The sequence below is a fragment of the Crinia signifera genome, chromosome 1 (assembly GCF_055691185.1).
Source record: "Crinia signifera chromosome 1, ASM5569118v1, whole genome shotgun sequence".
NCBI lineage: Eukaryota > Metazoa > Chordata > Amphibia > Anura > Myobatrachidae > Crinia > Crinia signifera.
In genome coordinates, this window is record NC_139217.1 from 267,811,777 (window position 1) to 267,826,616 (window position 14,840).

A 14,840-nucleotide genomic window follows, 5' to 3' on the forward strand; every position below is an offset into this window, starting at 1 on the left:
GATTTTTGATTGATTTATCTCTCTCTCTCTCTCTATATATAAATATACCTCTCCTCTATATATAATTTTTGTGATATATTTTTTGTGCTCTATTTGGATTCTCCTCAATACTTAGATGTCATTATAATTTACAATCATTTTCTCTGAACAAGAGTCACTATATTCGTTCTATGTATGACACCCTTGTTGATTTTTCAATCATTGGGTAGTCAAATCAGCTAACAAAGTAACAAGACCTCATTTACCCCTGCATGTACCACAGTACACAGCACTTCCCATTGCTGGCACGGTGGATACATTGTGGACACCTAAGCAGTGGGCACATTCCTTCTTTCTGTCAATCATTTCCCCATCTCACTTGTTCCGAGCTTACTACTGTCTACCACTTGCACTCAATCACTCTCTCATTCACCTGGTTGACACCAGAGGAAAAGCAGAAGTGATACTTGTCTACTAGTACCATTTTGGGGCTCTCTCATCTGTCGATACATACTGCCATACATTGCTGTGCCGCCTGATCCCATCCGAACTCAGCAGCTAAGCAGTGACTGGCTGGATCAGTACCTCTTGGGAGACCACCAGGGAATATCAAGTGCTGTATTTTCATTCAGACAGCAGAAGCAGCAAGTGTCTACAAAGAGCATTCATCTATCCTGCTTGAAACTCTCATTCAACCCTATGCAATCCAAACCTGTGAATAACATCTAAATCTGAATAACATCAAATCTCTGGTCCCTGAACAAGAATTATTGTGATAGACTGTATTGTGATAAGACAATATCTAACATGTGCTAATTTTCACAATTTATTTCTTATTCTTTGTTTCAAAACCATCAAGTGGCTGGGCTTACCCTGCAATAATTTTCGCCTACTATATCAATATATGATTAATTATCAGTGTCATGTATATCTAGATATTAATGTGTTTTTGCACTTAAAATTGCATATTATATGTTACTTCCTGTAACCTCTTGTGCATTTAAAATTTGTGATGTAATTTTTTATATATGAATGAATAAAGGTTAGATTTTATTTCACCCATCCTACATTCTCTTCACTTACTTATTTCTAAAGTGTGCCCCAAACAACCTCTGTGTTCTTCCTGCGTCTGTCTTAGACACTTTTTTGATTCAGTTATTGGTACTTGTGTATTATCTGGGTGCCCGATTTTTTCATCGCATGCCACTACTTAAGGCATGCGATGCGATGCATTTCATTGGAAAGACCCGATTTTTAATTGTATGGGTGATTTCATACCCCCACTATCCAACTACGCATGGAGTTGATTTTATATAGTGTGGCGAGCGCAGCGAGCCACCGAGCTCAAAACATGGCTAGCGCAGCGAGCCCGCGAGGGGATACGGATTACTTTACATGTATTCTGCGTCCGCTCGCCACGCTTAGGGCTCGGTGGCTCGCTGCGCTCGCCACACTATATAACATCAACTCCGTGCGTAGTTGGATAGTGGGGGTATGAAATCACCCATGGGTGGCTATACAATTAAAAATCGGGTCTTTACAATGAAAAATCGCATCGCATGAATTGTATGCCACTATATTGCATGCGATGCGATGCAATACAATAAAAAAATCGGGCGCCCAGATATTACACAAGTACCCAGTTATTCTGCTGAACCTTTTTGGGAGCACCACCAACCTAGCACCCCTTACGAATACCCTCGCATGATAAGGTCTTACGTTGGTTCTTTCTAGATCATAAACACTAACTCATCAGTAATTGCACTCAGCCTGTGACAATCCCTCCAGTTATTACAAATATTTTTGCAGCAATTAGCGGCCATATAGTGTAAATTAGGAATCCCCCCTCGACTGAATGATGATTCCTACTCTTATTCTTTCAAAGGTGTATGCATCTGTATTCATAAATATGAATTTGCCATGAATACGAATATGAATTGGCATAATTATGGCATAGTACATGTAGGCAATGTGTAGACAGCCATATTTGCATTCAACTGCCTATGAATACGCCAAATCCAGGTGTATTTTCATTAGTACATTTCCCCCATTGTTTGCTAAAATTTGAATTTAAGGTGTCTGAGATTTCATTCTCAGTTTACATCATTTTGAATAAAGGTTTTAATATGGATCCAATAAAAGTTAAAGCTATAGACCAGGGGTGGCCAACCGGTCAGAGGTAAAGAGCCGAAAAATATCAGTTGTCAAGCCAAAGAGCCAACGTCATGCGCGCGCAGAAGGCGCGCGCGCCAAAAAAGGGGCGTGATCGGGGGAGTGGTCAGGGGCGTGGTCATATGACACAAGGAGAGTGGCCACATGACAAAACTTTATGCCCCCAGTGCCAGATATGCCCACCACAGTGCCAAACATCATATGCCCCCCACAGTGCCAAACATCATATGCCCCCACAGTGCCAAACATCATATGCCCCCCACAGTGCCAAACATCACATGCCCCCCACAGTGCCAAACATCACATGCCCCTCAAAGTGCCAAACATCACATGCCCCGCAAAGTGCCAAACATCATATGCCCCCCACAGTGCCAAACATCACATGCCCCTCAAAGTGCCAAACATATGCCCCCCCACAGTGCCAAACATCATATGACCCCACAGTTAGGAAGCTGGGCCCTCCAGCACAGGTGTTGCCCACAGTGCAACACCTATTCTGGAGGGCCCAGCTTCCTAACTAAAGGGCCCACCTAGAGGGCCAGGAGGGCCCAACAAATAAATGAGCCACGGGCCAAGAGGGCCCGACTAATGCGCACACAGGCCAGAAGGGCCTGAATTTGCCCACGGGCCTAGTGCCCGACACCCGGTGGTCTAGGGTGGATGGAGGGTAGGAGGCCAAAGGCCCCTACCTGGTGTTGGGAGAGGCCGCTGGGGGGAGCTTCGTCAGCTCTTTTGCTTCCCACCCCCGCTGGCCTCTCCGCGAGCCATCTTCTTTTTTCTTGCAGAAGGCGCCGGAGATCTTCTGTCTTGATCCCGGCGTCTTCTGGCCTCTTCAGCGGCGCCGGAACTCTTCTCCCCGCCGCCGTCTTCTGCGCCATCCTCCAGCGGCTTCTCGCGTCTTCAGGAGCGCTCCGCCGGCGTGGAGAAGACTTTTCGCCCTCCCGCTGGCGTCTGATGTCAGACGCCGGGGGGCAGGGCGGAAACGGCACGGCGAGTGCTTATGGCTCGCCGCGGCCGTTTCCTATTGGCCGCCGATGCGGCGTTTTGAATTTGGCAGCCGAATTGGCGCCAAATTCAAAACCCCGCTTTGCAGACGGGAGGCTGGAGCCGCAGTTTACAGCTCGGCGAGCCGCGGGTTGGCCACCGCTGCTATAGACAATTTTTTCACCAATCACTGCTTTAACCAACAAAGGGGCAGATCCTAGTAATTGGTCATTGTTTGTAGTTGGAACATTTGAAACTTTAAAGAAAGCGTTGTTTCTTCACCTGTCCTCAGTGGCAAACGCAGGATTTTTAGAGGGGGTTTCAAATTTAATCCAAAATCTCCCACTGTGCAGCACATTGGAGTAAGTACGGAAGTTTGGGGGAGCGGTAACAGCCCTAAAAAATTGGTCTTTTTTATAAAATGGATACTGTATGGAATACAGTATCAATATTTAACAGTACAAATGGTCTATAAAGTACAGGCTGTTTAAATTTTTAATAAGATAAGTGGTCAGGAAAAGGTTAAACATATCATAATAAATACCAACTAGAGATGGCTCGGCATCCTGTGAATTCGGCGCCATTTAGTCACACACTTCCAAGCAGCGCACAGCTCTGCCCTGTAGTCAGTCTCTTACTTGCCTGGCAGTGGTCTGTGGCAGAGGGGTCTGGGCAGATGCAGAGGGGTGTTGGTGTTGTTGTGCAGCAGAATGGTGTGTTGTGCAGCAGAGGGGTGTGTTGTGCAGTGCAGATGGGTGTTGCATTGTGCAGTGCAGAGGGGTTTGTGCTGGGCATTGTACTGGTCAGTGGTCGTTTGTTAGGCAGGCTGTGTCAGTGCGCAGAGGGCAGAGGCTGTCAGTCAGTGTAGTGGGGTACAGTACACAGGCAGGGTGTCAGTCAGCTTTTCATTTTTTTTATTATGGTGTGTGTGGTGTGCTGCACTGCAATCCAATACACCATATACTATACTGTCAGAAGTTCTGTGTGGGATTGTTCTGCCTCCACGCAGTGTTATACAAGCCCCGTCCTGAAAAAATAAAAATGTTGCTTTTCTTTATTTTTTTGTGTGTACTGCACCCCAATAGTATACACCATATATATATAGTATACACCATATACTATACTATACTATACTGTCAGATGTTCTGTGTGTGATTGTTCTTCCTCCACGCAGTGTTATACAAGCCCCGTCCATAAAAAAAATGTTTTGCTCTTCTTTATTGTTTGTGTGTACTGCACCCCAATACACCATATACTATATTGTCTGTGTGTGATTGTTCTGCCTCCACACAGTGTTATACAAGCTGCACATAAAAAAAAAATTATTTAGCTCATCTTTATTGTTTGTGTGTACTTTATCCCAATCCACCATACTGATACTGTCAGAAATTACGTGTGTGATTGTTTTTCCTCCATGCAGTCTTGGACAAGCTGCGCACATTGCTCTTATTTATTGTTTGTGTGTACTGCACCTCAATACACCATACTGATACTGTCAGAAGTTCTGTGTGTTAATAACCAGCCAGCTTGCTGCAGACCTTGGCCTAAATTGAATGAAAACAACATTGTGAGCTGTAAAGTGGTCAAAATTGTCTGGAAAAGGCTGGAAATGAATGTTATTGAGGCTAATATTACTCTAGGGACAAAAAAAATGCAAAAATTACATGATTTGGGTGTTTTTTGACCATTTTTATAAAAAATCCAAATCCAAATCTTCGGCCCCGGCACCCATCTCTAAAATAAATACAAAAATATAATGAAACCAGTACTGCACTAATCTCACAATCTCCCACTTCGTGGTAAGGTTCCTGTATCTTCCTCCTGGCATCTACTCTTTGGTCCTTTGCAATGTCTGAGGGCTCAGATCCACACATACAGCTAATGTGGTAGAAGCGGGTACACTAGGCATGTGCAGCAGCTCTGCTCTGTCCCTCACACTGCATGATGTGGTTGCAGCTCCATTGATCATATTATATACCAGTGCTATTGTTGTCATCATTTAAGGTACTTGCCAAGAGGAAGGGGGTTTCTGGGAAAACAGAACCCCCCCCTGCGTTTGCCTATGTGTTCTTGGCCACCCAGATCCATTGGCATTATATGCTGGTGAAAAGAGACTGTGCTGCTGGATATCGAGGTAACGTTCTCACAAGATAGCTCACAGGCAAACAGATGTTATCCACATGCCAAAGTTCAGGATCACTTCAACGGCCTTTTTGGAAGGCTTTGATGAGCACTATAATCAGGAGCAGACAATGACAGAGTCTCAGATAGAGCAATAGTGAATATGCAGTAGAAATACAGGCACTTGACCAAGCTGTAGTTGTTGTAGACCGAGAGCCATTCAGTGTACAGGTTTTCTGAAGGAAAAGATTATTGGCTGTATAAGTCTGTGTAATCTTCCTGTGGCGAAAGCTGAAACTGCGTGAAGCACTGTTAACAGCAGGAAATGTAGAATATACCCTCAGGAGACAGGAAGTCAGCATGTGATTTGCAGAATGACAGTCAGAATGACATAAACTGGTACAGAACAAAGGGCAGACAAGGTATACATAGGGATTGCACATCTCTGATTGGTTGCTAATATCAGCTGTGGCAAGGAGCATTTTTATTGGAGGTTTATGTGTCCATCAAACTATTTAAATAATTAATGGATGGTGTTGGTTTCTGGGGCAGACTGCGTCAGTTATATCCAGATATTAATTAATCATTAATTGATTGCACCCAGATGATGTTAATTGGTCAGTTAGATTTGACCTGGAATGTTGTATCCTAGCTGCTCGGGTAGGACTGCGGGGGAGGGGAAGGTAATGTGAAGCTGTGTCGGTCCGACCTAGCAGCCGCCCGGTCAGAGCAGCTGTCTTAGTGTTTGATGTGTGTAGCCCCAGCTGGACCGCTGATTGCCTCACACCTCTCCCACCAATTGACCTTGCTTTTCTTACCGGCCTCGACCCGCCTGTCCTCTGTTCGTACCTCGGATGCTCTTCTTAGTTCCTCTTGGTTCGGTGACCCTGCTTTCCTTGTTTAATATTCTCGGTATTAATCACATTACAGGCCTGGTCCATTGTGTGATGCGGGTCTGTGAGACAAGGAAAATCTGATAGCAAATACAAAAAATGTATTGTCGCATACAGGATCATAACAGTAATATGGGTGGTGTGTGATCTGAATTCGGCCACTGCCCTGATGGTCAGGGTTTGAACCTGGCATTTCTGCACATGTGCAATCCTTGACAGTGAACAGCTGCGGTGAGTTACACACTCGCAGGGCCAGTTGCAGTGGGGAGGGAGGGATGGGAGGGATGGATGGATGGCAGTGGGAACAGGGATCGCCCATGGGAACACCCAGCATTTTATAGGGGCATCTCCATGCAGGGCCGGCGCCACCACTAGGCAGCTCTAGGCATTTGCCTAGGGAGCCGGCCACTGGAGGGCGGTACTGAGCCGCCGAGGAGAGGTACCATAGAGAGGTGCCATAGAAAGCAGGGAGCAGGTGAGCTAGTGAGAACCCCTCCCCCCTGGACACCGGGGGTGCGGGCGCCCACCGCAGTACCGCCCACACCCTCCCCACTAGTCAGCGGGAATCAAGCGCCCGACACCCCCCCTCGTGCCGCAGTATCGTCCGCCCCCCTACACACTCACAGAGCGTGTCTAGTGCCCACGGAAATTCCCCCCCCCCCCCAGAGGGGAGAGGTGGAGCGGAGGGGGAGGGGTGGTGGGTTGGATTTCCTGTGGCACAGACAGGGTTTGCACCGGCCCTGTCTCCATGCAAACACTTGCAGTTCCCATGGGTACACAGGTGGGCCGATGACTGCCGGGGGGGTGGGCGAGTGAAGTCACCGGACGTTGGCTGCCTTCCCCACCTTTGTCCAGCCGCATGCAAATAAGAGTCAGTTTTCACTGACTTCTATTTACGAAGGCAGGAGAAATTATTTGATAGTCTGCAACCATCGAATGATTTCTCCTGTAGCGGAGGCATGCAAGAGATTTTTGTTACACAGTTTACCGAGCAAACCTGAATCAGGCCCTTTGTTTTATTGCCCAAACTTCCATCTGCAGACGCTTCAATTTTAAGACAATCCTACAATTAAAACCAAAGGATATACTTAAGTTTGCTCCATTATTTTTTATTGATTTTGATTTATTCGATCTATTTAAAGGGGATGCAGTTACAATCCCAGCGGTCGGAATCCTGGCGTTAAAAATCCCGACGCCGGAATCTCGACCGCCGAAATCCCAACACTTTCTCCCACTGTGGGTGTCCACGACCCCCATAGAGAGAGAATAAATTAGTGTGGCCCGCTGCGTGGCGAGCGCAGCAAGGGGGGGGGGGGCGATCCGCCCCCCCCTTGTCGGGATTTTGGCTGTCGGGATTCCGGCGTCGGGTTTTTGAACGCCGGGATTCTGACTGCTGGAATTTAGAACCAATCCCATTCAAAGAGTTCAATAGGTACATTAGGAACTTTTGTAAGAAAATGTATTTGTCCGTTAAAAACAAAATAGATCATGCAACATTGTTATGGATTTGCAATTCAATGTTCAATAAAAAGTATTTAAAAAATAAAAATACATTAAACTCCAAATATTATGGAATTCATGAATATTACCAATGAATAACACTATAGGTGATTTTAAAATCTATTCTAAGAAATGTCTGTTTGAGGCTATTGCCCAGTGCACATGGAGCGACAGGAGCAGTGTACTTAGCAATTTAGTTAAGCACAGATCGCTCGGCACAGATTGCTCAGCACACAGCACTGCACCAGCGATGTGTGCTGAGTGATCTGTCACAGCCAGTGTTCTCAATTGTGGCGAAATGGCGAAGACTAGTAAAACTCTAGTCAGGCGATAGCGATGTGCAGTATTGCGCATTTTCGTCGTCAGGGACCATACACACAGAGTGATCCGTGCTTAATTTCTAGAATCTAGACAGATCGCTTAGAAATAGGGCTGTAATCCCATGAAAAACAATTGCCTGTCTCAAAATTTTATATCATATCTCAAGACTCCACCTGACTATGGGAGTTATTCTGATCACCATGCTCCCCTACATGTTCCCGCAGGGGATCAATGGTGAGCGACAACGTATGCACATATACTTTTATGTGCATGTGCAGCCACTTGGTGCAAGCGGGCGCAGCAAACTGTTGTTTGCCGTCCCGTTTGCACCTAGCAGTGCGGGCGGGGGTGTGGGGAGGCGTCGAGGGGCTGCGCACATGGGAACGCCCAGCGAATTTTGCAGCTTTGTGTGTCAAACAGAATGACCTCCTATATCAGAAAGAATGAAATGATCTATTTGAATCAGCATTATCCAAGTGTAATACAGGTTGAGTATCCCTTATCCAAAATGCTCGGGACCAGGAGAATTTTGGATAACGGATTATTCCGTATTTCGGAATATTTTAATATTTCAATGATGTATTTTGAAGTATCTTGCATTTATGCTGTATAAACACATAATATACACACAAATATATTTTATTACCACATAAAATACACACAAATATATTTTAATTGTTCAAAAAACAAGGTTTCAAAACATGAAACAAAATGTGTGTACTATCTCAGCACTGAATTTGAATGCCAAGCAATCATTGTCTTGCACATATATAGTGCCAGTTACATATCATGTCCCCAGTGATGCTGTTACAAATGTCCCCAGTGAGTTTTTAGCAAAAAAAAAAATTTTTTTTCACTTTCTGGAATGTCCGTATTTCGGAATAATTCGGATAACGGATATTCGGATACGGGATACTCGACCTGTATAGCCAAAGATGAGTTTTATTTTCTATTTCATGTACACCAATATACTGTACAGTATAATCAGTTATTACAACTTACTGTTAATCCACACAACACTTGACATAGCACCAGGGTGTCCTATTACCAAGCCGATTCTCTGAAATCCCATATTAGGGATACCCCTCATTTCCTGTACATGGGAACCACTAATAGAATAGAATAGAATAGAATTAACTTTATTGGCCATGTATGCTTGCACACACTAGGAATTTTTTGTGGATTACAGTGCAGCATCAAGCAGGGATGAAAAGGGGGGGGGGGGGGAGACATTACATATATTACATAAAGACTTTACAAGCATTTAATTTCTAGCTATGACTATGGTGGTCAGGTCGCCAAGTAGGGACACGTTGTTTGGCTGCTGATATTGGGATTGCATTCACTTTGATTGGATTGTTCAGGTGATGGACGGCTAACGGAAAGAAGCTTGGAGAAGATGGACCTGAACCGTCTTCCGGATGGTAGGATGTCGAACAGGTTGTGACCAGGATGCAGCTTGTCATTTGCGATCTTCTCAGCACGTTTCCTTACCCTGGACGAGAACAGATCCCTTATCGGAGGGAGGTCGGTACCTATGATCCTTTCCGCAGTCTTCACTACCCTCTGCAGTTTTTGTTTGTCGTTCTCGCTTGCGCCACCGTAGCAGATTGTGATCGAGGAACATAAGACAGACTCCACGATGGCGGTGTAGAATACGCACAGCAGCTCCTGTGGGATGTTGAATTTCCTGAGTTGCCTCAGGAAGAACAGGCGCTGTTGGGCCTTTTTGATGTTTGTGGTTATGTTTAATCCCCATCTTAGGTCACTGGACATGGTTGTCCCTAGGAATTTGAAGGAATCAACCCGCGACACCACTGCGTTGGCTATTGTTAGCGGGACTAGTGCATTTGGTTTTTTCCTGTAGTCGACCACCCTCTAAACTGTTTTGGTGGGGTTTAGATAGAGGTTGTTGCTGCTGCACCAGTGTGTCAGCTTCTTGACTGCATGCCTGTACTCGGTCTCGTCACCATCCTTGACTAGGCCGATGATAGTGGTGTCATCTGCGAATTTGATGATTTTCACTGACTGCTCAGCTGAGGTGCAGTCATTCGTGTAGAGAGAGAAGAGCAGAGGGGAGAGGACGCACCCTTGGGGGGCTCCAGTACTGATTGTTCGTGTGCTGGACGAGAAGGCGCCGGCTTTGACCACCTATTCCCTTGCCGTTAGAAAGTCCACTATCCATGAGCATGTTGATCCTGGGACTCCTAAGGAGAGGAGTTTTGGCTGCAGGATGCCGGGAACGATAGTATTAAATGCTTAGCTGAAGTCCACGAATAGGACTCTTGCCTTGGTGGTCGAGGTGTTGTAAAATATGGTGCAGCCCGAGGTTGACCGCATCCTCTACACTTCTGTTCGCCCGGTAGGCACACTGCATGGTCAAGGTGAGAGTTCATCACTTCTCTCAGGTGCTTTAGTACTAGTCTTTCAAATGCTTTCATTGCCACTGAGGTTAGTGCACTGAGGTTAGTGCAATTGGCCTGAAGTCATTTAGGTCCTTCGTGGGTGTTTTCTTAGGGACCGGGATGATGATAGAGCATTTGAAGCAGGCAGGAACCTTGCACAAGTCCAGGGAGGAGTTGAATATCGTTGTGAAGATGGGGGCGAGCTGAGCTGCACAGGTCCTAAGGCTGGATGGCGACACACCATCCGGTCCTGCAGCCTTCTTAGGTTTTATTCTTTTGAGTACTGCTTCTACCTCGCCTTGGTCCACGTGGAGGGCCTGGGTGTGGTGGTCTTTGTGATGGAGTGGGGGAGGTACGGCCTGCTCAAATCTGCAGTAGAACTTGTTCAGGTCTTCTGCAAGTTCATGGCTGGTTTCAGACTGTGTTTGGGCTTTCTTGTAATTTGTGATGTTTTGCATGTCCTTCCATACTGCCGCAGGGTCCTTTGCTGTGAGGTTGTGCGTCAGCTTGTTTGTATATTCCCTTTTTGCGAGTTTCATACCCCAAGTCAAGGAGTTCCTGGCTTCTTTGTACTGTGTCCTGTCCCCGCTGCTGTATGCCTCCTCCTTGGCTTGGCAGAGTTTCCTGAGCTGGCTTCCGAACCATGGCTTGTTGTTGTTAAAGGATCGGATTTGCTTGGTTGGTACACATAAGTCCTCGCAGAAGCTGATGTAGGATGTGACTGCATCCGCTTGTTCATCTATGTCAGAGGCAGAGGCTTCGAACACCATCCAGTCAGTGCAGTCAAAGCAGGCCTGAAGCTTTGTTTTTGCCTCGATTGACCAGTTTTTGACAGACTTGATAACAGGCTTAGCAGATTTTAGCTTCTGGATATATGTCGGAAGAAGGTGGACTATGCAGTGGTCAGAGAGACCCGGTGCTGCATGGGGTATGGATCGGTATGCAGACTTTATGGTGGTGTAGCAGTGGTCTAGCATTCCCCCTCTCTTGTGTGACACGTGACCTGCTGGGTGTATTTTGGGAGCTCCTGGCTCAGGTTGGCAACACTACTAATTGGCAACAGTAGTGAAATCTATACAGCAGGCTCCAGTGTGGGTTTTCTTTTGTCCTGTCATTATACCCTCACTTACTATTCTTTTTTACCCACACTTTTTATACAGATTAATACTAGTCGCACACGGATGTACAAATGTTGCAATCCCCAGCGGTCAGTGTATGCTACAAATGCAAATTTGTAATTTTCCATTGTTGTATTTGTGAGATAAGATACACAAGTTATTGAGTTTAGCTGAGTCAGTCGCTCAGGACCTGGTGTGCTGTGACAAACTATTTGTTCTTTCACAATTAAAAAATAGAATTATGGGGAATTCCACAACTGATGTAAGGGGAAAGAAAGACAGTAGTATGGGCTACTGCTCATTTCCTGTACATGGTAGCAGCTAAGCCACTATTAATTGGCAACAATGAAGACATCATTTACAGGAGTATCTAGTGTGGGGGTTTTCTCTCTGTTCACTATACCCTCACTTACTATTCTTTTTTAGAATTTAATAATGTTTTCTACCTTCAGATCTTTGGCATGGTAATGAAAAAGTGTATAAAAATTGCAAGCAGGCACAGCTATTTCTCACGCCAATTCCGATGTGTTTGCTCTGTGACTTTCTGCATGTTTGTAACCAATACCTGAGCTGGCAAGGATGTGTATACATATTGTGTTAGGATGCAGTTGAACAGGATCCTGTTTAGCAGGAGGCAGCTTCTTGTATCTACACATTGCATTTTAGCAGGATGCTGCAGGCTTGTGTATATATCCTTTTTAGTGAGCATCCTGCTAAACAGCTCCTGTTTGACTGCATCCTGCTAAAATGTGATGTGTAGATGCAGCCATAGATTTACCTGTGCAGGCTCCTTCCTGCCAAACAGGTCCCTTTGAAAGGGACCTGTCAAAATGCAATGTGTACACGGAGTCTAAACTTACAGTTTAGTATCACTGTTAAACTCTGAGAGGGTTTTTGCTGTATGAGGGATGTGACAAATATTCAGATTTAAAGACAAATACGGAATGCTACTCATCTCATAACATTTTGCTCTTGCCGGGGGTCTTGCACTGTATGGCATAAAGATGCTCAGTGTATTTGGATACATCTGGGTTTTAATGGACCTCTGTCAAATGCAATATGTTGGACGAACTACAAGGAAATTCAAAATAAGATTTTTGGAACACTGTAAAACATTTTTGAAAATAATCTCCACACTCAGCTTGTCAGTTACCTCTTTGAGGTTGACTCTGGATATCACAAACTGCTAAGGAGAGTGGTGGCTGACAAGGCTGATCCTATATAGAGGGAAGGTGATGGGTACTAGAGACTTTGTATGCAAGAAACCTGGTTAAATAGCCTTAAGGTGCCCACACATGGTGAAATGTATGCTCCAAGCATTTTGTACTATATTGCATCGCATCATGCAATACGCTACAACAGCGTGCATTTTTAACTGGATGCGATGCTATCTAGTAAAAAAGTACAGTCTGCGCATACTTTTTGCACCTTGCAATGTGATGTGTGCATAAGACAACAACGCACTGTGTATGGGCACATTTAGAACATTATATCTAGAGGGTTTGAGTGAAAATCGTTATTATTTATATTTTCAAATTCATTTTAAAATGAGCTGTGCAAAAAAAGCAATCTTTAATTGTTTACTTGCACTTTAAATATATGCCAGCATATGATATATTACACAGACTTTTCCTTTTGATGAAACCAGGGATTGTGCCCAGAGAAACACATTAAGGTTACTAGGTATTACACTCTGGGCACAGCAACATATGCTGGCAATCCTCTCTTCTGGACCAGTGTCACTAATTTGCTTGTAAAGCCTGCAGACTTTTCTCCTGCGGGTGAAGGACTCTATGGCAGTGATTTTCAACCTTTTTACCTTGCGGCACACCATGAGATCCCCACAGGGCAAAACACATTGGCCCCCACAGGAAAAAAAAAAAACGATTGGCCCCCATATAAAAAAACAATCACACTGGTCCCCACAGGAAACAAAAGTAAAATACATTGGCATGAAAAAAAAGAGACCAGTAAATAACAGTTTAACTGGTGGTGGCTGTAAACTGGTTTGGGCATCTCTAGATCTGGTGGCACACTTGAGAATAGCTCAAGGCACACTGGTGTGCCACGGCACAGTGGTTGAAAAACACTGCTCTATAGGGTATATTCACTTGCTGTTGGAACTGTCACCTTGTTGGAAAGACAGCAGTTTCTGACTTGAATAGGTCAGAAGGGGTTCGACCTATTCAATAAGGCTGTTTTTTTCCATCAGGTCGGAATGCTCCGAGCTGTTGGAAACCAAGTGGATTGGTGGAATAACTGCTAATACACCTGGTTTTGTCTGAAACTCGCCATATACAACTGGTTTTGGCCCCGTTTCCAGCAATATCAATTCAACTTTAAAAAGAGTTGGATTGAGGCAGCACCGTCCTCCTGTCCGCCATTTCCCACGTCCCTCACCTATCCCGCCATCAGGCCGGGGGAGCAGCAGCAGCACCCAGTACCTGTCCCACTAGTATTGGTTGAGTATACTTTGGCCATTCCAAGCTTCCAGTGTATGACAGTATTATTCAGACCCATTTGCCAGCCTAGTGAGCAAGTAAACACCGCCCTGCCGAATGACCGCCTGCCAAACCAGTTTACTAGCATGCAGGGGCACCGATTTAATTTTTGTCCAGTTGGTGCTCTCTTTCCCGACCGACACCCCCCCCCAGGCTACCCCCCACCCCGGGACTCACCCGCTGCTCGTAACGATTGTCGGGATCCTGGCAGCCAAAGCGGGGTCCCAGCAGCGGATTTGCCGTCAGCAGCTGGGTCCCTGCGAAAGATGGGAAGTAGCAACAGTATTAATACTGCTACTAGTCCCCATCAGCCGCAGGGACCCCCGCTACTGATGGCATATCCGCTGCTGTGGCCTGTGCCGTGAGTACTCCTCACTTTCTGTGGGGCAGTCTGATCGCTGTTGCCAGGAACAACGTGGCTGTTGGAAAACGGGGGCAGGTCTGGCAGGGGGGGAGGGGAGGAGGGTAGATGAGAGAGCACCAATCCCCAGCGCTCACCTCTATTATCTCCCGCCGGCCACCGTGTATGTGTCACACGTGTCAGCGTCCAGCTTCCCCTGATCCCCTGTGCGGTGCTGCCTACTCCGCATGATCCCCGATGGCTGCTGGCATTTAGGGGGGGGGGGGCTAGTTACGCCACTATCTCAGTCTCTACATCATTGTTTTCCATACTACATAATTTTCTTTTTACATGAATATTATAATTGTATCATACTGCTTCATTGTTTATATTTACAATTATATAAATTATTATTATTAAAATATATTTATTTTTAGGGCAAAATAAAATAGCCTGTGAGATGCAGACTGTTTGGGAATTCCTGCGAGTCTTCAAGTAATTTAAAG

At 45.5% G+C, this 14,840-nt stretch overlaps 1 pseudogene; it reads left to right on the forward strand.

The window, feature by feature from the left end:
* The first annotated feature begins 487 nt into the window (after positions 1–487).
* On the forward strand, positions 488–604 carry LOC146039337 (5S ribosomal RNA; annotated as a pseudogene).
* Positions 605–14,840: the final 14,236 nt, after the last annotated feature.